The sequence below is a fragment of the Phocoena phocoena genome, chromosome 5 (assembly GCF_963924675.1).
Source record: "Phocoena phocoena chromosome 5, mPhoPho1.1, whole genome shotgun sequence".
NCBI lineage: Eukaryota > Metazoa > Chordata > Mammalia > Artiodactyla > Phocoenidae > Phocoena > Phocoena phocoena.
The window spans coordinates 93568001-93590536 of NC_089223.1; positions in this window are offsets into that span (position 1 = coordinate 93568001).

Sequence of the window (22536 nt, forward strand, 5' to 3'; positions counted from 1 at the left end):
GAGGATTAAAAGATATATTACGCGTAAATTAAATGGAAGGAGCACAGGTCATGGGGGCTGCAATATTTTACTGTAATTATGAGGCTTTAACAGCCAAGACAGGAAGCAGGGCAAAAATGGCTCAGACTTAGGAGCCTAAAATTTCCAGTCTCTATTCTTCTCTGCTTGGTGAGGATTCTGGTGACTGCCTTCAGAGCTCCTACCACCGTTGTAGATCCTACCTCTCATTGGTATCAGAAACCCTTCATAAGTTCTGATGCCCGATGTGGTAACTGCTTATCCAAAAACAATATAGCACTTGAGATTTCTCCAAACACAGACAAGGATATACATATCATCTGAACATAAATAACTGCAGTCTTGCAGTAAATGCCAGCAAATTACTTATTAAAATTCAACTTTCATCATGCCTTCCCCAAATATGAGCCAGACATGGCTTTTGGAAGTCTATGAGAAAAAGGTTGAAATCTTTAGCTGGATATTCAAGGCCACGTCCACCATGGTCCCAATTTATCTTTTCATTCCATTTCCCTTGACTCATCTACACACACTCTACTCTTTATCCAACTTGATCCATTCCGTTATTTTTAATATACTTTCCTTGCAAGATACCTTTAATTAAGCAATGGGATAGTCTCCCCATTGCACGCCTCTTGACCATATCCTGTTTACTCTGCAAAGGACAACGTAAGTTCCTTTTATTCTATGAAGCCATGACAGAATCCTCAAACACAGTGATGTCTGGAGTCCTACAGTAGTTATCAGTCTTCTGCCTTAGAACATCTTAAATGTCATTCAGAAACTGAATTTATTCTGAGTATTTATTATGTGGTAGAACCATGCAAAGTTCTGGGACACAGACATTGATAGGTTACCAAATGCTTCTGCTCATAAGTGAGGGAGCAGACACGGATTTAACTATGGTAATGCTTTTGGACATAAAAATTAAGACAACTTTCGTGGAAAATGAATGTTCAGGCAGCCAAAAAGGGGAAATAATCCAGATGTCCTTCAGTGGGGTAAATAGTTAAATAAACAGTGGTACATTTCATACCATGGAACACTACCCAGTAATAAAAAGGAACACAGTATTGATCCACACAACTTAGATAGATCTCAAGGGAATTATGAAGACTGAAGAAAATTTATTTACTGTATGATTCCATTTGTATATCATTCTTGAAATGATAACATTAAGAAGAAAGAAATCAGATCAGTGTTTACCAGGAATTGGCATCCCCTTGGAACAACTTGCCATGTTTATATAGATGGTCAGAGGACTTCAGGAGGTATACTACATAAAAAAGAAAAGCTATATACTTCCTTATATATTTGCTTATTATATTTGCCTATATGCTTATTTTAGAGTTTTCTTAGAGAATATGGGGATGAGTTGGTCATAGGTACATAGAAAATTCATCAATTTAATAAAAGGCAATTATGAACTTCAGGAAAAATCAAGTTTTACTAGAAATGAGTTCTAACATATACACTCTGACCCACCTGTCAATAATATATACACAATAATAAACACAATATTGGTGCAACCAAGTAGCTATAATTAAACTGGGTAAATGAGAGAAGTGTTTGATAAAATGCTGAGTAGAAAGAGACAAGATTTGAGAGAATTAAATGTTCGTCTTCACATCAGAAGGATAGTAACTGATATCTAATTTTGAAAAATTAGGATATAGCAATATAAACATGTTATTAGGTGGTAGGATGTTAAATACTATAAGAAACAACAAAAAATTTTGAAAGTTATTTCTTCCAAGAAGGAAAAAGCCAGGTTCGTTTTTGGTTTAAAAAACATCCAGTGCTATTTTAATCATAAAGCCATCAGAATTATTGAACTTTTAAAAATTATGAACAGGATTACTATATAAATATAAAAGTAAAAATTTAAGTTTTTAACTTGGAAAGTAGTAATAGATAATCAGAGGTACAGATAAACACAAATGTATTAAGATGCTCCTCAAGGAGTTAATAATAATAAAGAAAGACTGGAAATAATCTGTCTCTAAACAAGGAAAGGATTAAATAAGTGTTGGCGCATCCATAACTTTGAAAAGCATGAAGCCAGTAAAATGTTTTCAAAGAACATTAATAGCTTAGAAAGTTCACACATTTTATTAATGCTATGGGGTAAAAAGCAAGGTACAAATGATAGAGATCTAGTGTAAACACAAGTATATAAACAGAGGAAAAAAAGACTAAAGGAAATAACTAAACTTTTAACAGTTGCCAAGTCAGTATGTTCATTTTTTCTGTATTCTTTTCTGAATTTTACAAAATTTTCAAATTCTAAGTGTTTTATAATCTGAAAAACAAAAATTTAGTCTTCAAAAATCAATTAAATTTTCCTTGAGAAGTTTGGAACGTAGGATTTGAACTCAGATCAGTTTGATTTGGTGCTTCTTTCACTAGCATATGGATGAAAATTATTTCTGATTCTTATACCTGCAGTGACAGCTCATCAGATGATCAGTGAATATTTGCTAAGCCCAACGCAGAAGCCCTTCAATGTAGTTTCCTTAAAGCCCATGTGGTTAAGGGTCACGGCTCCCAGAATCATAATCCTTCGTGTAAACACACCTATGCCACATCCAACATGTCCTCTATATAAAGGAAACATTATATTCTACACTGTAGAGCTCAAAGCTTTGCTTCATCCATTTTTTAAAAAATGGTTTTCACATTAGACTTACTCATTTGTGCTGAAGTTTAGAGCAGCTTCTGATCAGACTGCCTAATAACCACAGGAAATTGTTTGGGCAGTGTGTTAATTTGCTGTTCATGTATAACATCAATCGTGTGTGACAGAGCAAGACAAGTTTGGATACTAAAAAGTTCCAGGAAAAGTATAATCAGAAATAAGTGACAGCACACTTGACCTACTCTAGAACAAAGCAATTAACATCAAGTTCGCTGAGAGGTACACATGGGACCCAACAGAGGAAACGGGATATGGTCTATTATCAAAACTTAAATCAGGTACCATGACACTTAAGTGAATTTTTGAGTCAGAATTGTGCTTTGATTGGCTTAAATTGTATATACTCGATAATTATGGTGGTTGGCAGAAAAAGGCAGATATGATCACCGTTCAAGAACAAACCCGATGCCAAATCTACTGGTTTAACATTCGTCTTCAAATGTGATTGGGAGATAAGTGAAAATGGTTGAACTTTCTGCCCGTCACCAACACCACACACATATCTGTATACATTTTTCATGTCTGTGTGCTATCATCTTTAAAAGTCTCTTCTTTTTTGTCAGTATAGGTGAATCTGAATTTGTATAAGAGGTACATTCTTAGTGTGAATCTGAATTTGTATAAGAGATACATTCTTATGTCCATTTGATTTTCTGTAAATTGAGGCAAGTTTTCTCCAACTGAAAATATCATGCCAGAGATGCATTCCATAAGATACAAATGTTCATCCCCAAATACTTATAAAAACAAAATACTGAGCAAATATTTAATCCACCTGTATGTGCCAAACATTGAGAGGTATTTTCATTTTAATAAAATAATTAATGTTAGTATGCCTTACAGGTTCAAACCTCAGGTCTGCCACCTATTAAGTTGTACAAGATCAGGCAATTCATATAACCTCTAAGTAGTACAACAATATAACTTGTCATCCAACGGCCAACTTTTTGGTAGTGAAAGAGGCAGTGTTGTCTGCCAAGACAACAAGTTAAGTCAGGGCTTCCCTGACAAACCATATGGTCTCCCTACCTCCCTCTAAGACTGTTTCTCTTTCCATAGACTAGCCCAATATCCCCAAAAGTGATGGGAGGACTATAAGAGTTACCAATGGGTGTACAAAGCACCCAACATAGCATCTGCCATGCAGAATGCTTTCAATGACTAGTAGCCCCCCCCTTTATTCTCTAATGCTTTTGCCCAAGTCAAAGAGTCTACAGATTAGCAGGAAAAAACACTTAAGATCCATTTCATCAGATTTTATAGGTCTTACAAGGCTTTTTGGTCCCAACTTGCTTTTCCAGATTCATTTTTCATTACATCCTCCCATTTCCCAAACATGCATAACCATGCTTACACACGTGCGTGCACGTGCAAACACACACACACACACACACACATTCTATAGTCTACATCATGTAATTAGTATTATCCTGATTTACTGGATTTCTCATTTTCTAAGAATAAAAGAATAATTTTCATGAATCTAAGCCTGTTTGTCAATAATTGCCCTGCCTCAAATTCCCTATTCCCTCTTCTTCATCTGCCAGTCTCTTATTTCATTTTAAGGACTAGCTAAAATCTAACTTCCTCGCTGAAATATGTTTATCAATAGTCGTTTTCTGTTTAACAAGTGGCCATGAAACTTAGAGGCTCATTGGGCTCACGATTCTGTGGATCGGCAGTTTGGGCAGGGCTCAGCTGGATGTTTCTGGGCTGCCTCATGTCTGCAGTTGGCTGCCAGATCAGATGGGGGCTGCGTGGTCGGATGGCTCAGTTATACTCCAAGTGTTTCCTTATCGTCCAGCAGGTCAAGCTGGGCTGTTGGAAGGGAAACTGAGCAAGACTCTGAAATTTTAGGGGAGGAAAAGGTTTCCCTTAACCCTCTAGGAGTTCCTCTCTGAGTCTGAAAATTAAACCACCAAAGACAGATTAACAGGAGAAAAGCATACAAAATTAACTGATATAAGTTTTATGTGACAAGGGAGCCTCCATAAGGAAATGGAGACCCAAAGAAACAGTGCTGTATTTGTATACTAGGTTTGATGAAGAGTGGATCGTTGTGGAAGAATATGACAGGTGAAGGAGTATGAGGCAATTATACTGAAGCAAGTTAGCAAGACCTGTTTGTTAGGATTCCTCTTGGCACACCTTTCTCTTCAGAGATAAGGATGCTCCTTTCCTCTGTGTATAGTAAGGGCACCTTTCACGTGAGGTTTTTATAACCTGTTTCAGGGACGAAGGGCGATGGGGGAAGAGGTCAAAGTGACCTCCCTGTTTCTACTGTTTCCTCAGACTCCTTCAGCTTAAAATATTCAGTATGTCAAGGTATCGTAATTTGGGGTAACTTGGGAAAGGCCCCTCAGAGCCTACATCCAAACCTGACACACCACCACTTCTGCTGTCTGCTATTGACCAAAGCAAGTGTCAAGTCCAGCCCCAAATCAAGGGGTGGGACAAATAGATTCCACCTCTTGATGCCTGGAGCTGCAAAGTGACTTCACTAATGATGTGGACACAGGGATGAGTGAAAAATTGGAGATATTTATGTAATCAACATGTTAAATCTGCATTTACTCTTCTAGAGTGAGCTAGTGGACTTATTCTATATGCTTCCCTAGAATTTACTCCTTTCCCACCCCTCGCCCATGTTTTTTAACCCGCTTGTGCTTCTAAGAATACATAACCTTCCTTTGTTTAGCTTGGCACTAATGCATGAAAGTGTGTTGTAGATATTATATAGTAACTGTTGAATTAATAAACTGACTACATGCCAGTATGTAAAGTACCTATATATTATTAAATGTGAAATGATTAAACAGTGATTACTTTAAGCTCTTGCAAATAGTGCTGAAAGAGATACATATTTAGTTGTAATACACAACAGCAACCGTGACCTCAATATTTCGGCCCAATGGCAGGAATTCATTTTCAGCTTAAACTCTAATCAAAAAGTATAATTACTACATAATAATGATGGTAACAAAAGCCTTAGGCTGATTCATGTGAAATTTTTAATATTCAACCATTTGACCTACAAAAGCAACGGCAAATTTGATGGTTCAACCTAATAACGATGAGGCAGGATAGTTATTTTCCAGTTGTTAGTGAACCTGAGAAAGCAAAACAGTGTTGATGTTAGGCAGGATAGCTGAAGGGCTGAGCAAAATAGGGAGCAGACATTTTATGGAGCTTCCTTGTAGGGAGCAAACCCTCTCAGGATTAAATCGATAAAGGTGTATTATGGACAACAGTCCTGGATATATGTGGAGAATATTTAAAATTCATAGGTTGTGTCCTAATACCCTTTATAGACCAGCAGTAGCAGAGAACGTGAAGAAGTTTACGGCAAACGATTATTGTGACGGAGTAGGAAGACACGGTGTTTAACACCTCCTATAGAATTGTGACTCAATGTACTGTTTTCTCTAAGAACCGTGTGCTACACAATACTAGAGTACAAAATGTACTAAGGGAGTGGTAAAGCCAGTGACTAATTCTGTAGAGGGAAGTCCACGGTCATGATGCTTAAAAATAGCAGAAAATTAAGTTATAAATACAGGTACAGACTGCGTATTAGAACAATTCTATGATTGTGGGGAAGTCTTCCCAAAGAAAGAGATATCTACTCACCATCCTTAAAGATGAGTACGATTTAGGAGGTTGGACCAGGGAGAGCTGGACCATGGTTTATCCCACTGTGGCTTGAGTAGGGATTGCATGCTTGGGGTGACTAGTTATATTCCTTCAATCTTCTGAATGATGATAACTAACATGTGTTTATTGCTTACTATGTGCCAATGTGCCGTATTCTCTGTGTGCATTATCTTGTTTAATCTTTTCCAAAATTCTGTGTGGGAAATACTGTTATCTCCATCTGATAGACATAGAGCAAATCAATGCTTAGAATCCTTAAATTATCTGTTTAGTCACATAGTGAGAAATTGGCAAAGATCAAGATTTAACTCAGGACATAGCTTCTTAACTATTTTCTTGTCAACTGTTTTTAAGCCAACTTCTGGCCAATTATTTTGTAGTAATAAAAAAATAAATAAATTTGTATCTGTTTTAAGCTTGTGTTTTTTTCCTCAGTGCAAGACACTGATTTATTTTTGTACCTTGAACAATTCAAAGGCAGTGTTTTAAACATTGTAGGCGTTTAATAAATATTGTTGGCTAAATCAGTCTTCTAAAGCACGGGTTGAAAACTACGGCCCACAAGCCAAATTCAACCTGCAGCCTGTTTTTGTGAGTGGTTTTATTGGAGCACAGCTATTGCCCACTCATCAACCTATTGTCTATGACTGTTTTCAAACAGCTGTGGAATTAAATAGCTGAGAAAGAGACCAAATGACCAGCAAAACATATAATATTTATTATTTGGCCCTTTACAGACAAAGTTTGTATAATCCTATTCTAAAGGAAAGGAAAGAAAAAAATAATATATATAAACTCTGGCAAACTGATATATTGAGTACTTCTCATTCTTATATTGTTAGAGAATTTTCAAAAGTGAGACACTCAAGTGTCTAACACCACTAACTGTGATTATTTTGTTAACCTAGCCTTTTAATATCATAATTTTAACTGCCAGGCACTTTATGTGTTCTATTTTCTTTTTATTTTCTTTATATTTTTCTTTTACTTTTTTATTGGAGGTACTTCATGTGCTTATTTCATCGAATCCTCATAAGACCAGTTGGTAGAGATTATCATCACCATTTTATTAGTAAAGGAAGTAGAAATGAAAGATACTTGTCACTGCTCCACTGGGGGAACTGGAATCTGGACATAGCCATCTTAGACTCCAAACCCTAGATTCTATTTTCGCACTGTAGTTTCAATCCATTCTCATGTGGCAAAAACATCCTGATTAATTGCTTATGAACATATAGTGCCCTTTATTTTAAAATACCAGCAATCATTTCTCAGTGTTAGCACATAAATGAGAACATCCCATTAACACTTGAAAAATGTCAAACCCTGAGAGGTCAGGTGTCTGGTACTCCCAGCCATGCAGTGATTTACAGGAGGAGACCTGCAATTGAAGGCATTATTTCTCAGTGTTCCCGCATAGTTTGTAACCTTAGTGTCACAGAGTCTCAGGGTTGGACAGTTACTTAAAGATCATTTTGCCTAACCCCCTACCCGAGGCTTGAATTTGTCATTAGTATCTCAGGGGACTTGGCAATTGGTCTCACACTGATGATGCATTTAGTCAGGTCCAGAGACTGTGATGGACGTTTAATGTGCTTCACCCCATTTAATCTCTACAGCACCTCTGGGAGATGGGTATTAATTTCATAAGATAAGGAAACTCAGGCTCAGTAAGATCAAGTCATTTGCCCAAGGTCACACAACTGGTAAGTAGTAAAATTAAGATTGAGAGCCAACACTGTCCAACATAAAACCCGTCCTCTATCCTTGTCATCACTCCCCATCAGCAGCCTGACAGCAGAGAGGTATTGATGGTCCACTCAGCAAGACTAGTTATAACCTCTGAAAGACAGGGAAATTATAGGGGTGAATGTTGTTAACACTTTTGTGGTGGGTGACAGTGAATACATTTTCTATTAAAGCGAATATGCACTTGGGAAGAACTAGTCACATAAAAGTCACTTAAAAAAAAAAACACCTACCGGTTTATTATCAGCTACCAGTTTATTACAAATAAGTGGTCAGCCATGCCTCTCTGGCCAAACACTTAACAGAAAACCCACTCCATCCATGACTTCGGGCAAAACCAACCAGCCACACTTCAACCACAGCTCAACTCCCTCATAGTTTGGGCAGCCATGGGAATACTTTCAGGTCTCTGCTGGTTGTCATACTGGCACCCTGTAACTACCTTGTATACCCACATATGGGTAGTGAGATATCATTAGGTAGACACTGCATTTTTGGAAGCATTTAACTACTACACTAGTTAAACAAAACTTCTAGAGGGGTCACCCTACCTAGCTCACGTACACGTACACAAACACACACACACACACACACACACACACACACACACAGGAACACTCCTCACTCCATCTCTCTGACACAATCCTTTCTACATGATGGGTGCTGTGCAACATTGAATAAAACATCATCTCAAACCCCGAAACACGGTGGGTTTAAGGAAGTGAGTATGCAAGATAAAAGAAATAAAGAGGCTAGGTAAATCAATACATAAATAATGATTGACATTACTGTGTCTTTATTCTGAACAGGCACTGCGCTAAGTGATGCACTTCATTTATTCCACGCAGCTACTTGTGAAATAGCACATTTATCGCCCCCAGTTTCAAATGAGAAAAGCGTGCCTTAGGATTAACATGTTCAAGCCACAATTACCACAAGCCACGATTTGGATCCTGAAAGCATCTTTAATAAAGAAATCACAAAAGTAAAGGAGATTAAATTAAAACATACACGTACATGCACACACACCCATACAGCAAAAAACATATACAAACCCAGAGAGAAGGCTCCCAGTTCCAGACAGAGCCAGTATCTCCTGCTGTGACCTTTCAAGGAAATTACGATTTTAGAGGAATCCCAGGACCTTCTGGTTCATTTCTGACATCTCCCTACCCCTCCAACCCCCTGCCGATTCCTCTCCGTTTGTAGCATTTCTGATCCAGCTATATCTTTTGTCCAAACCGCAAGCACTCACTTCTGGCCACCTTCCAGCCCCACTCCCGGCCCTTCCACACACACCTTACAGTGGCAAATCAGCACACTCAGGATTTTCTCAAGCTCTCTTAGGGGAAGCCAACAGATGTCAAGGTCTTTGAGTGTCCCTCTCCTCATTTTTAGTCTGGGGATAATAGTACCTGCATAGAGAATTCTTGTGTGGATAAGAGATGGGGATGTAAGTTGTAGGCAGCAAATAACAATTATCTATTATGGAAATCACAGGCAGGGTACTTCTCTCACGTAAGGTTATGTTTTACTTTAACTGTTGAGAAAACCCTAGGATGGTGTTTTCAATTGGATGTGGTCATCCAAGGAGCTGGGTTTACAGCCTTGGCTATTCATTGAGTCAAAAATTATTATGGCTGCATTTTTTGTAAAGGCTGAATAATTTTATTGCCCTCAATGAGATTGGTAGCTGAGGAAGCTGAGGCAATGATGAAAATAATTAAATTGTGCTTCAGGGCACAAAGCAATCAAATACAGATGAATAGAAAGAAATTTTGCATTCCTCCCAGATTCTTTTGACCTCCTTTGACCACCCCCTGCACCCACCAGAACTTGATACTACCCACCGGATGAGAAAACGGAGCAACCGTGCCTTTCACCCACGTCTTAGTGAGCTGTGGGGGCCGTAGCCAAACAGGATCTGATCCAGACAGCCAGATGCTGAGGTTCTGCCAGAGACCAGCTTTATTTCTTTGGCTCCCTCCTCCCTTAGCTGATGTGAGGACTCCTAGTAGCATTATTTATTATAATTAATTGTTTCACTTCACTGATCAAAAGCTGCTTCCAAATCTGATCCAAGGACAAGTACAATCCCCGAAATTCATGAATCTTGACATTACAAGCCCCATAAACCTTCAATGAGGAAAGGCTGGACCTGTGTGCAGAAGTGCCCTTGCTGTACTTTCCAGGCATCGTGGATTCTCTGTGCAGAGCAGTGGAAGTGTCCAGCTATGTCTAGATTTGGGGCCCTCTGATGTCTTCTCTTGCCTTGGAGCCCCCATATGAAACAGTGCTCTTCTGCCTTAAACTGTGGCTATCCTTGCAAAAGAGGCTTTAAGAGAAAGGCATCCTTGTAAGTGCAACACATGCCACAATGCTCATTTCTAGATGGTTAAAAAGAGCAAACTTTGTCCCTGTGACATCAAAGGAGCTGTGGTAAAATCTATACCATTATGATCATGCTACATAAAGGCGTTAAGAAATTCTATTTCTATATTTTGTGTCTTTATCATAATTGAGACATTGTGTAATTTTTAGACTCTTCCCTTCCAATTCTTAAAGAAATAAAAAAATAAATAAAAATGAGCATCCTTACTGGGGTAAGCAAATAAGCTCTGTGGGAGAGAAGTTTACTACACGGTTTCATAAGAATGATTCCAAATATACATTTGCTGGCTATGCTTTCACTTGTTCGGACTTGGCATGCAAACTCTAAGCGCCTTGAAAGTAGTTTTGCTGTCTTATATATGTTTTCTTCATCTTCACAAATGCATAGCTCTCCCCAGAGCTAATATTCAAGAAATACTAGTTGGTTGACTTGAGCTCTCTTTTAGTCTCAAGCTTCCCGGGAGTTTGTTTTCTTGTTAATTTGCTGCTGAGCAGTACTCAGCACCTGCTCTTCTCAACTTGACTGTGTCTCCTCCACCAGCCTAAACAGAAGGGTATAGAAGGGAGACAAAGAGATTCAACCAAAGTGGGGGTGTGTCTTGAGGAGGTGGGAGACTCAGCATAGGACACTGGAGATCAGTAAGACATTCACTGCTCACATTGACTTTCTTTGACTTCCCTATTCAGCATTTACTGTAGCATTCCCTGTGGGTTCCTTGGGTATTCCTTGACATTGGTACTTTTTCTTCATTCGTTGAGAGGTGATTTCTTGAGAGGGAGGGCTGTGTGGCTATGTGGAATTGCATCTCTAATCCATGGATCACTAAATATAGAGGTAGAGTATGGATTGTGAAGTAGAATAGGGTTACTTTTTAATTTAAGTGACCAGAAACCTTTTGAAATTCGTATTTCAGAAAAACAATCGAAACAGTACTTACTTAGAGATATGAAAGATGTTTTATACTTTTCTATGATATGTAATTCAGAGATAAAGAACTTCATCTTCTCCTAGCTTATGTTGTAGATGTCCTTTTCTCAGTGTACTGCCAAAAATTATCTCCTCTTTTCACTCAAAGTGGAATTCTTCTCTATAGGAGAAGAAAAATCTAATTCTCAACTGATTATATGATTATTTATTGAGTTTATGATATTGATGGAAAGACTGCTTAGAGTGTGGGAAGATGTAAAGTTATAAGAAATGTCTAAGAAGTGCTTCCTATCTGAAAGGAGCTCTTAATTTTGTAAGAACATAATAATACATAAATGCATAAGATTACGGATTCATTCTAACCCCTGTGTTCCTACGATTCCCAGTCTGGAGGAATTGCAACAACATTCACACCGCCTCCCAATCCAGGATACCAGGAGTCACCCTGGACTCCTTTGTCTCTTTCATTCCCCCGAGCTAACTGGTCCAAAAGAGCTATAGATTCTACCTCCATAACGTCTCTACATTAGCCTCATCCACAACATCCTCCTGACTTAGTTCTGGAATCCATCAGTTCTTGCCTCAATGCTTAGAACAGTCTACTAATTACTCTTTTTGTGTCAAATCTTGAATACCTTCAGCTCCCCAATCCATCTTCTACTCTACAACCAGGTTGATCTTTCTTAGACAGAGTTTAATTGACCCTGTAATTTCCTTACTTAAGCAGGACAAAATGTAGATACTTTCACTTAATATATAAAGTCCTTAATAAGTTGTTCCCTGCCTGATTTTCTAATTCATCTTTTGCCATTCCCTAATCATCTATAAATGCCAAGAGGATGGGATCAAAAACTTTTTTGTGCAGCTCTGTATCCGTTAATACTTACCAAGGATGCTGAACACAACAGATGCTGATAACTTGGAATAAATAAATCCTTTGCTCCAATATAGCTAACCTATTTGTTATTTCATGAATGGCCCATATTGGTGCTGTTTCTGAGTCTTCTGACTAAACTTTTGCCTCTCCCTACAATGTTCTTAAGGACAAATTCAATTCAAGGAGACCATCCTCCAGAAGGTTTTCCCTGTTCCCCTTGACTGATTAAGGTGTCTCTCTGTTGTGCTCCCACACCCCTCCAGGTTAGCTCTGTTACAGAAATTGCTGTGCTTTCTGTGATAACAGATTCATTTCTCTCTGGCTTCCTCTAGACTGAATGCTCCTTGAGAGCAGGACCCATGTTTTACTTGGTTTCCTATACCATGTGCTATCATTGTACCTGGCTTAAAGTAGGCACTTGATAAATGCTTACTAAACCTATGAATGAGTTGTATGAATATACAAAAGCGTAAGAGAGAGCAAATAAATTAATAGATAGATATATTGACCTGAACAGCACACAAGGCTATATGTACTATTAAATGTAAGCATTTGAAGAGGAGTACAATCTCCTAAGAGGAAGACTTCTCTCTTAGTCAGCTCTTTGGAAATGACTTTCATGTTCGTGTTGAGGGGACTTTCTGGTGTAAAGAACAATAATTACTATTTTTTCTTCAGTTAAATTTATTATTACATAGTATTTCTCTAAATATTCACAGATTTCTTACATAACTGATAACTCAAAACTATGTGGATTTAACAGATTAAATATTCCCCAACATTCAAATTGATTACATACTTCTCAAGTCAAAATGTGAAAGCTGCATAAACTCTGTAAACACTTTAAAAAGCAAACATGAAATAGAGTGAACACAGAATAATCAGTACTCAGCCTGGCGAATAATCAGTACTCAGCTGAGAGATTCATCTCTCAGCTAAGCATCATTTTTCAGATAGATTTCTTTGATCAGCAATCTCCATCATTCTCTCTCATAGTTCCCTGAAATTCCCCTCAAGCATTAATTGAACTTGTACTTGTATTTTTGTTTGTTTAACTGTTTATCATTTCTCCGGTCCATGTAAACCCCACAAGGTAGAGATAACATCTACTTAATTTAGCTCTAAATTTGCAGTACCTAATGTAGTGCTTGCATATAGTCAGCAGTCAGTAAGTGTTCATTAAATGATTACATGTGTTTGTTTAATGCCTGTAAACTCTGTGCAGGCAGACATGATCTTGATTTTCTTTGCCATCGCCCCCTATGCACGCACTCACACACACACACACTTACACCCGATATATAGATGGTACTAATAAATATTTGGTGAATGAATACTAAATAGCCTTCTAAAAAATTCTCCTCATATTTGAAGCCTTCCAAACCATTTTCCACAATACGGTCAACATGATCTTGGAAAAATGTGAATCTCATGATACCGATCCCCTACTTTAAGCTTGTTAAGTATCATCTCCTTGTTCCTAGAATAAATTCTGAAATTCTTAACAAAGCCCACAAAGCCTCACATTTCTTATCTCAGGACATCTACCCTCTCCTTTTCTGAGTCCTCATCATACAGGTGTCTCATCACTCTCTGAAATGGGACTTGGTGCTCCCTCGCTAGGACCTCCTTTCTGTGTCCTTATTCATGTATGCTCTTCCCTTCACCTGGCCAATTCTCTGCTTTGTTCTCCTTAAGTTCACATCTTAGAATAATATCATGTCCTCTGTGAAGACTTTCATGAATGCCCCACCCCACTATCAGGAAAGTTCAGATCCCCTCTGTCATATGCTCTCTTAGCACTCTTATATTTCTCTATAGCACTCACCACAATATAATTAAATACCAAATTTGTGGTTGGTTGATTAAAGTCTGTCCTTCTAGAAACTGAAATCCACAGGTTCAGAGAGTATATCATTCTCATTCAACCCCAAATTTTTTAGCAGCTATCAGTGTCTTATCCAGTGCATGGGCTCAGTAATTGTTTACTAAAAGACTAACTGAATGAATGGATATGATTTGGAACATTAACTGCTATTTGGTCTCAAGTTAAAGATCGTCATTCACATTTGAACACCCCGTTCATCATCACTTATACCTTAGCAGCTATGGCAGAAAAGATCATCACCCAAATAGCTGAATTAACCACCACCCCACCCTGAGTCCCAAGCTATTGTTTTCAAATTTTGGCTTAAAACTAAAGAAGTTCTACATCAATACAATTTTTCCAACGCAACTACTTTTTCATTCTTCCTTGTTCTTGATAAAGAATTCAATGTTTCCTCAACCTTTCACTAATATATTGAAGCAGTGAAATTCCCTTCAATATGTCGGTCACTCTCCTGAGGTCACATGGCATTGAATACTGAACACAGAACTATGGGTATGATCTGATTCTCCTACACAGAAGAGGGCTAATTCCACCTTCATATGAGACACTATAGCTCCATGATTTTAATCTGAGGACTCATTCTAATGACCAAAGGTGATAAAATACCCAATGCACTGAGTGAGTTCCTACATTTTTAGTTAGTACAATTTTAATGCCTTACCCTTTGGCCTTAATTTAGGGAATAATAAAGTTTAAGAAATCAACAGCAAAATGGGAAATTTTCAAAAAGAAAGTCTCTCAATCTCTATTATTTTGGGGTCAAGATATTCCTAATTTCTATCATTCTTTTTTTAGATCTGCAACACCTTTTAGGGCATAATGTAGCTATTTTACTTTATTCTCAAAAGAAACATGAGTAAGCATGACACATCTTTTTAAAATCCTGGCTGTATCATGCCTTATTCTCATTTTGTACATTATTCAAAGTAAGAGACATTAGGTGTTTTCCTGAATCAAAGTCCAAGTTAAACTCTCATCCTCACAAGTTTTCAAATGAATATTTTTAATAATTAAAATGCCTCAATGGAAGAGAAAAGGAAGAGGGAGAGGGAAGGGAAAGAGAAAGAGGGGAAAAGAGGTGGAGCAATGGTGAGAGAGAGAGAGTGTCTTGGAACTATGAGTACATGAAAAGAGTTGGAGCTGTCATCATTCCACCACATGGCCACATCTTCTAGGGATTATTTAACCTCATCAGTACCTGTCTTTCATAACATTAGATGCCTTGGCCTCGATAGTTAAAGAAAACACTCTGAGAGATTTTCCAGTATGTAAAGAAAATGTATATTTTTTGGTAATGTATATGCATATTATATGCTAATTCAGCTGCCTTATTTTACTTGTAATATATTATTTTCTGTTTTTTTCTCCCTAAATCTCGATACCTATAAAAAAGTTTCGTAAATATTTTTCTCTAATGCCAAAATTATAATATTTTATAATATAAAAAGCAAAGTCATTTTTCAGTAGCGACACATTCAATGCTCTAAGCAACTCCTTGCCACGGCTTATTAAAGTTATCATAGATTATCTTTTTTAAAATCCTTTTCTATTTTTACAATGTTTATCTTTTATTTTCTCTTCTAATTTCTTATCCACCTATACTTTGCTTTTCTCTATGTACATGATAAAACTCATGAACTACTAAAGTGAACCAAAACTTATAAGGGCTATACCTCTCAGCTCAGCAAGACAACTTTGCAGTGGTATTAATAGATGTTTAAAAGCATAAATCATATATCTGTGAGAAATAAGAAGACATTGTTTATGGAAGAAGAGTTTTTATAAGGCATGGTCCCACTAAGTATGCCTCTTACCCCCTAGCTATATCACTACGGAGATAGTATTTGTCATCTATGGAGACCAAAAACAGTTCCAGGACTGTATAGATGCCTCATCTCTCTCTGTGCCTCTATGTTATTTATCAAAAGCATGGGGACAAGAGACTTCAAAGGGAATTCCTTCCTCAGATCAGCTCAGTGGGAGGCCAAGGGAGACAAGAAACAAGCTCTTGATTGGTATTTATTGAGTGCCAAATGTTTCCTCAACACTGTACAATACACAGGGAAAGACATGGTCCATGCCCCATGGGGTTACCATCTAAATAGGACCGATGAGGTGAGACATAATTGGCTGAATTCTTACTCTGTGTTGATGACTTCTCTATGGGAACCCAAATCGTCCTCTGTGGAGATTGGTGCTATTCACCAAACCTTAACAAGCGCGTTATGTCCTCTGAGAGCCTGGCACCATCAGTCCCATCAGGAGGGAGAGCTCTGTGTTTGTCATAACTGCTTCTCGTATTCAGTCTCTCGCCAGATGCAGTCTTCAATGGCCTCGGCAGCAGTGGGAGGTCAATAGAAGGCTTTGTGGATGATCCAGGAGAAGCAGGAAGACCCTTGTCCTGGAGACAAAAGCTTAGCCTAATACTTCTAGAATTGCTCTCCTGGCTGCCATTTTTAACATATCGCTTCAATGGTTACAGCTCCCCAGTGGCTCCCGTTTCTTCCTCCATTCAACGGAGACCTCTGAACACTGCCGCAGATTTGATCCTATCCTCTTGATGGCCAGATTATGCCCTGTGGCCAGCCTTGCAGTCTCTCCTTCTGCATATCCTAGCCAAGGGGCCTCACAAGCCAAGAAAAAACTATTTCTTCTTCTCCCCAAGACAACACTGATCTCCTTCTATATACATGTCCTGAGAAACTAAAAATTAATCCAGTCTATGTAATTTCATCTACTGTCTCACAACATACTTTTATAGTTTGATTCTTCATTTCTAAATCTTGAGCTATTTTTATCTATTTTGACTTCTCAATTTGTCTCATAAATATTATATCTATATCCACAGCTGATGAATGTGTAAATATAATAAAACCTGATATAATCCTCCCATGGTAAAATCAAGAAACTATTTTATTTTCTGAACACTGCTGTTCTGGACTATACTCCTATATAATCCAGAACCGGGTAATTCTTTTTTCATCTCTAACTACTTTAATTCTAAAGTTTATGCATTATCCTCTGTGGCTTTTACTAATCTTTAAATTCAACTGAGGTAGGGGTAAGAACTGTGCGTTAGTGCAGGCCAGGGAGGGGAGAAAATCCTAGACTTTTCTAACCCCATTAATCCTAGAGCCTCCAAAATTGCCTGAACTTGGGTCACTCAGTTGCCACAGCTACCAGAAATGTGGTCAATGAAGCTGTCTTGTGTCTAACAATAGGCTGTATCTTTGACTAACCAATATGTTAAGCAATGAACTGGGTAAAGTCATAAGCAAAAGGCTTATCTAATCAGTAAAAAACATACGATTGGAAGGACTCATTCAATCACTCAAAAAATATATATTGAGACTCAAACATTTTATAAGCACAATGCCAGGTGCTAGGAATTCAATGATAAGCAAATATCAGATAAAGTTGCTGCTGTCCTATACTACATACTCCAGAAGGAAAATTTAAATTAACCACATAATAAATCTAAAATTCCAAGTCTGTTAGATTCTGTGAATGAGAGGCGTATATTATCAGGGAAGGGCTTTGACGTCAACTTCGAAGGATGTCATGGAAGACTTCCCTTTGGAAGTGAGGACTGAGCTGAGATCTGAGGGCAACATGGCCTTAACTAGGGAAGGAGTGGAGGGAGGAACCAGCCATGTAAGGAGAGCAGATGTCATGGGCAGAGACCACTATTCTAAGGAAGAAGGAAGTAGACGCTTTTTAATTCTCCATGTGCCAACCCTCAAACAGCATGTCCTGGACCATTCACTCCCCTGCTTCCACTTCATCTGGACTCCTTTTATGGCACTAGAATTTCTACCTTGTATTATGGTGCAATACAATTCTTCTGCTGCAGTCCCAAAGGAAAAGATCACTATGTTGTTCTTTAAAGCCTCCACGGTACCTAGAAGAGTACTTGAATACTGCAATCAGGTGAAACAAAGGGAAGAAACCAAGAAGATGGCATTTGAAAGTATACGTAGTCAACTATACTTTAATAAGAAGACATTATTAATGTTAAAAAGTATAGTATATACAAATAGTTATTTCTTAAATAAGTGCTTCTTTAAAAATAAAACTAGGCAGACCTATCTTGAAAACACCTCATATAATAAAGTCACACTGAGTTCAAGTTGAGGAAATAACCAGGGACCAAAACCAACAAGGAAGTAAAATGAGAATGGTCCAGGAAGGATGTAACCACATATGCTCAAGAGGATTTGGCTGATATCAGAAATCTAAAGCCTTGTGGTTTAGTGTCCTATGAGAGGACTTTGGCCTGGGCAAAGTAGAATTAGAATGGAGATTCCCTTATGAAGTCTGGAACTTGTGTGTCCTACTGACAAGGGAAGATGACAAAAACACCTGTTTATATTGGTTTAGACACTGGAAGGAAAAAATATTGACACTGGAATAAAAAGTACTAACCATAGATCTGCCTTCAAATACAATTATACTACTGTTTGGTCTAGAAAACCCACATCAAAAAATTTCTTAATGTAGTCCAAGAGTAGTGGCACTTCAACTTTCTAGGTAGAAAAAAAATACATTGTCTATGAAAGCGTGTGTCCTTAACCTAGAACCATACATAAATTTGAGCAAAATTTTAACAATTCATGAGAAAACAAGCTACCATGAGTAAAAAAAAAAAATCATGGCAATAGACACCTGGGATTCCAAATAGTATTATCAAATCCAGAATATAAAGTACCCATGCTTGAAATGTTTAAAGAAATAACAGATGGAATTCAAAATATGAATAAGAAACAAGAGATTATAAAAATATAACTAAGCATATTTTAAAAAATAACATTTCTAAAATTTAAAAATGTCAGCACTACAGCTAAAATCTCAATATACAGATTAAATAAAAGCTTTAATACAGCTGAAGAAATACTGACACAAAAGATACATCTAAAGAAACTACAGAACTACAGAACACAACAGTGAAAGGCAGATAGGAAATAATGTGAAGAGACAAAGAAATATGGAGGAAAGAATGTTTAAAAATCTAACATGCATCCAACTGGAATTCCAGAAGAAGGAAATAGAAAGGATAAAAGAGAATTAATATTGAAAGGGAGCATAACTGAGAAATTTTAAGAATTGATAATAATATAAAAAATCAGAAAGGGATGCACAAACAATACCCAATAGGTGAAATAAACAGAAATCTCCTAGACACTTATTAATAAATTTGCACAATACCACTAACAAGGAAGTGATTTTTAAAGCAAACAGAAAGAAAAAATGATTGTCTATAAAGAAAAAGAAATTAAATAGAAGAATTCTCAATGACAATAATGGAAATGCTAGGAGAAAATAGCTGTAAATCTAAAATTGTGTACCACCTAAATTATTGATTTCACAGCCAGAAAACAAAAACCATGTAAATGCCAATTAGGTACAGTTTGATTGGGAGTGCTGTTCCAAAATTCTCTATAATACCTATTTTTTTCAAGTCATTCCATCAGTTTAAGAGAAATCGTTGTCAAAATTTCCAACTATGATTATAGATTTTATCTCTTCTCCCTTTATTGTTTTTTTACTGGTTAAAAATATTTAGTTTTTTTTTAAAAATTTTTATTGGAGTACAGCTGATTTACAATGTTGTGTTAGTTTCATGTGTACAGCAAAGTGAATCAGTTATACATATACATATATCCACTCTTTTTTTAGATTCTTTTCCCATATAGGCCATTGCAGAGTATTGACTAGAGTTCCCTGTGCTATACAGCAGGTTCTTGCTAGTTATCAATTTTATATATAGTAGTGTATATATGTCAGTCACAATCTTCCAATGTATCCCTCCCCCTAACTTATACCCTGGTAACCATAAGTTTGTTTTCTACATCCATGACTCCATTTCTGCTCTGTAAATAAGTTCATTTGTACCTTTTTTTTTTGATTCCACATATAAGTGATATCATATGATATTTGTCCTTCTGTGTCTGACTTACTTCACTCAGTATTACAATCTCTAGGTCCATCCATGTTGCTGCAAATGGCATTATTTTGTTCTTTTTTATGGCTGAGTTATATTCCATTGTATATATGTACCACATCTTCTGTGTGTTTTTTTATAACATCTTTATTAGAGTATAATTGCTTTACAATGGTGTGTCAGTTTCTGCTTTATATCAAAGTAGATCAGTTATACATATACATATGTCCCCATATCTCTTCCCTCTTGCATCTCCCTCCCTCCCACCCTCCCTATCCCACCCCTCTAGGTGGTCACAAAGCACCAAGCTGATCTCCCTGTGCTATGTGGCTGCTTCCCACTCACTATCTATTTTACATTTGGTAGTATATATATGTCCATGCCACTCCCTCACTTTGTCCCAGCTTACCCTTCCCCCTCCCTGTATACTCAAGTCCATTCTCTAGTAGGTCTGCATCTTTATTCCCATCTTGCCCCTAGGTTCTTCTGACCACTTTCTTTTTTTTTTTTTTTTTCTTAGATTCCATATATATGTGTTAGCATATGGTATTTGTTTTTCTCTTTCTGACTTACTTCATTCTGTATGACAGTCTCTAGGTCCATCCACCTCACTACAAATAACTCAGTTTCGTTCCTTTTTATGGCTGAGTAATATTCCATTGTATATACGTACCACATCTCCTTTATCCATTCCTCTGTCAATGGGCATTTAGGTTGATTCCATAACCTGGCTATTGTAAATAGTGCTGCAATGAACATTGTGGTGCATGTGTCTTTTTGAATCATGGTTTTCTCTGGGTATGTGCCCAGGAGTGGGATTGCTGGGTCATGTATGTATGGATTTTATACATATTAGTGTATATATGTCAATCCCAATCTCCCAGTTCATCCCACCACTACCCCTCCCCTGCTTTCTCCCCTTGGTGTCTATATGTTTGTTCTCTACATCTGTGTCTCTATTTCTGCCTTGCAAACTGGTTCATCTGTGCCATTTTTCTAGATTCCACATATACGTGTTCATATACGATATTTGTTTTTCTTTTTCTCACTTACTTCACTCTGTATGACAGTCTCTACATCCATCCACATCTCTACAAATGACCCAATTTCGTTCCTTTTTATGGTTGAGTAATATTCCATTGTATGTAAGTATTACATCTTCTTTATCCATTCATCTGTCCATGGGCATTTAGGTTGCTTCCATGACCTGGCTATTGTAAACAGTGCTGCAATGAACATTAGGGTGCATGTGTCTTTTTGAATTATGGTTTTCTCTGGGGGTATATGCCCAGTAGTGGGATTGCTGGGTCATATGGTAATTCTATTTTTAGTTTTTTAAAGAACCTCCATACTGTTCTCCATAGTGGCTGTATCAATCTACATTTCCACCAACAGTGCAAGAGGGTTCCCTTTTCTCCACACCCTCTCCAGCATTTGTTGTTCGTAGATTTTTCTGATGATGCCCATTCTAACTGGTGGGAGGTGATACCTCATTGTAGTTTTGATTTGCATTTCTCTAATAATTAGTGATGTTGAGCAGATTTTCATGTGCTTCTTGGCCATCTGTATGTCTTCTTTGGAGAAATGTCTATTTAGGTCTTCTGCCCATTTTTGGATTGGGCTGTTTGTTTTTTTTTAATATTGAGCTGCATGAGCTGTTTATATATTTTGGAGATTAATCCCTTGTCCGTTGATTCATTTGCAAATATTTTCTCCCATTCTGAGGGTTGTCTTTTTGTCTTGTTTATAGTTTCCTTTGCTGCGAAAAAGGTTTTAAGTGTCCTTAGTTCCCACTTGTTTATTTTAATTTTATTTCCACCCATTTTTTGATTGGGTTATTTGGGTTTTTTTTGATATTGAGCTTCATGATCTGTTTGTATATTTTGGAGATTAATCCCTTGTCAGTTGCTTCATTTGTAAATATGTTCTCCCATTCTGAGAGTTATCTTTTTGTTTTGTTTATGGTTTCCTTTGCTGTGCAAAAGCTTTTAAGTTTATTTAGGTCCCATTTGTTTATCTTTATTTTCATTACTCTAGGAAGTAAATAAAAAAAGATTGTCTTTTCTCCCTTTAGTTCTGTCACTTTTGGCTTCATATACTTTGAAGCTCTGTTATTAGGTGCTCACACCTATAAGTATATACACATTCAGGATTAGAACTTTCATAAAATTTCTTCTTTTTTTACATTTTGCCTTTAATTTTTAGCTATACTTAGTTTTAGTTTTAGTAGTGGTTCTAGGGACTGTACATGCAACTATAAATTATCACAATCTACTCAGAACTAATATTATGCTACTTTGTGTTAAACACTATAATATTACAACACTATAATTCCATTAGCCACTCTTTCATTTGTACTTCTGTTGTTATATTTTCTACTTTTACAACC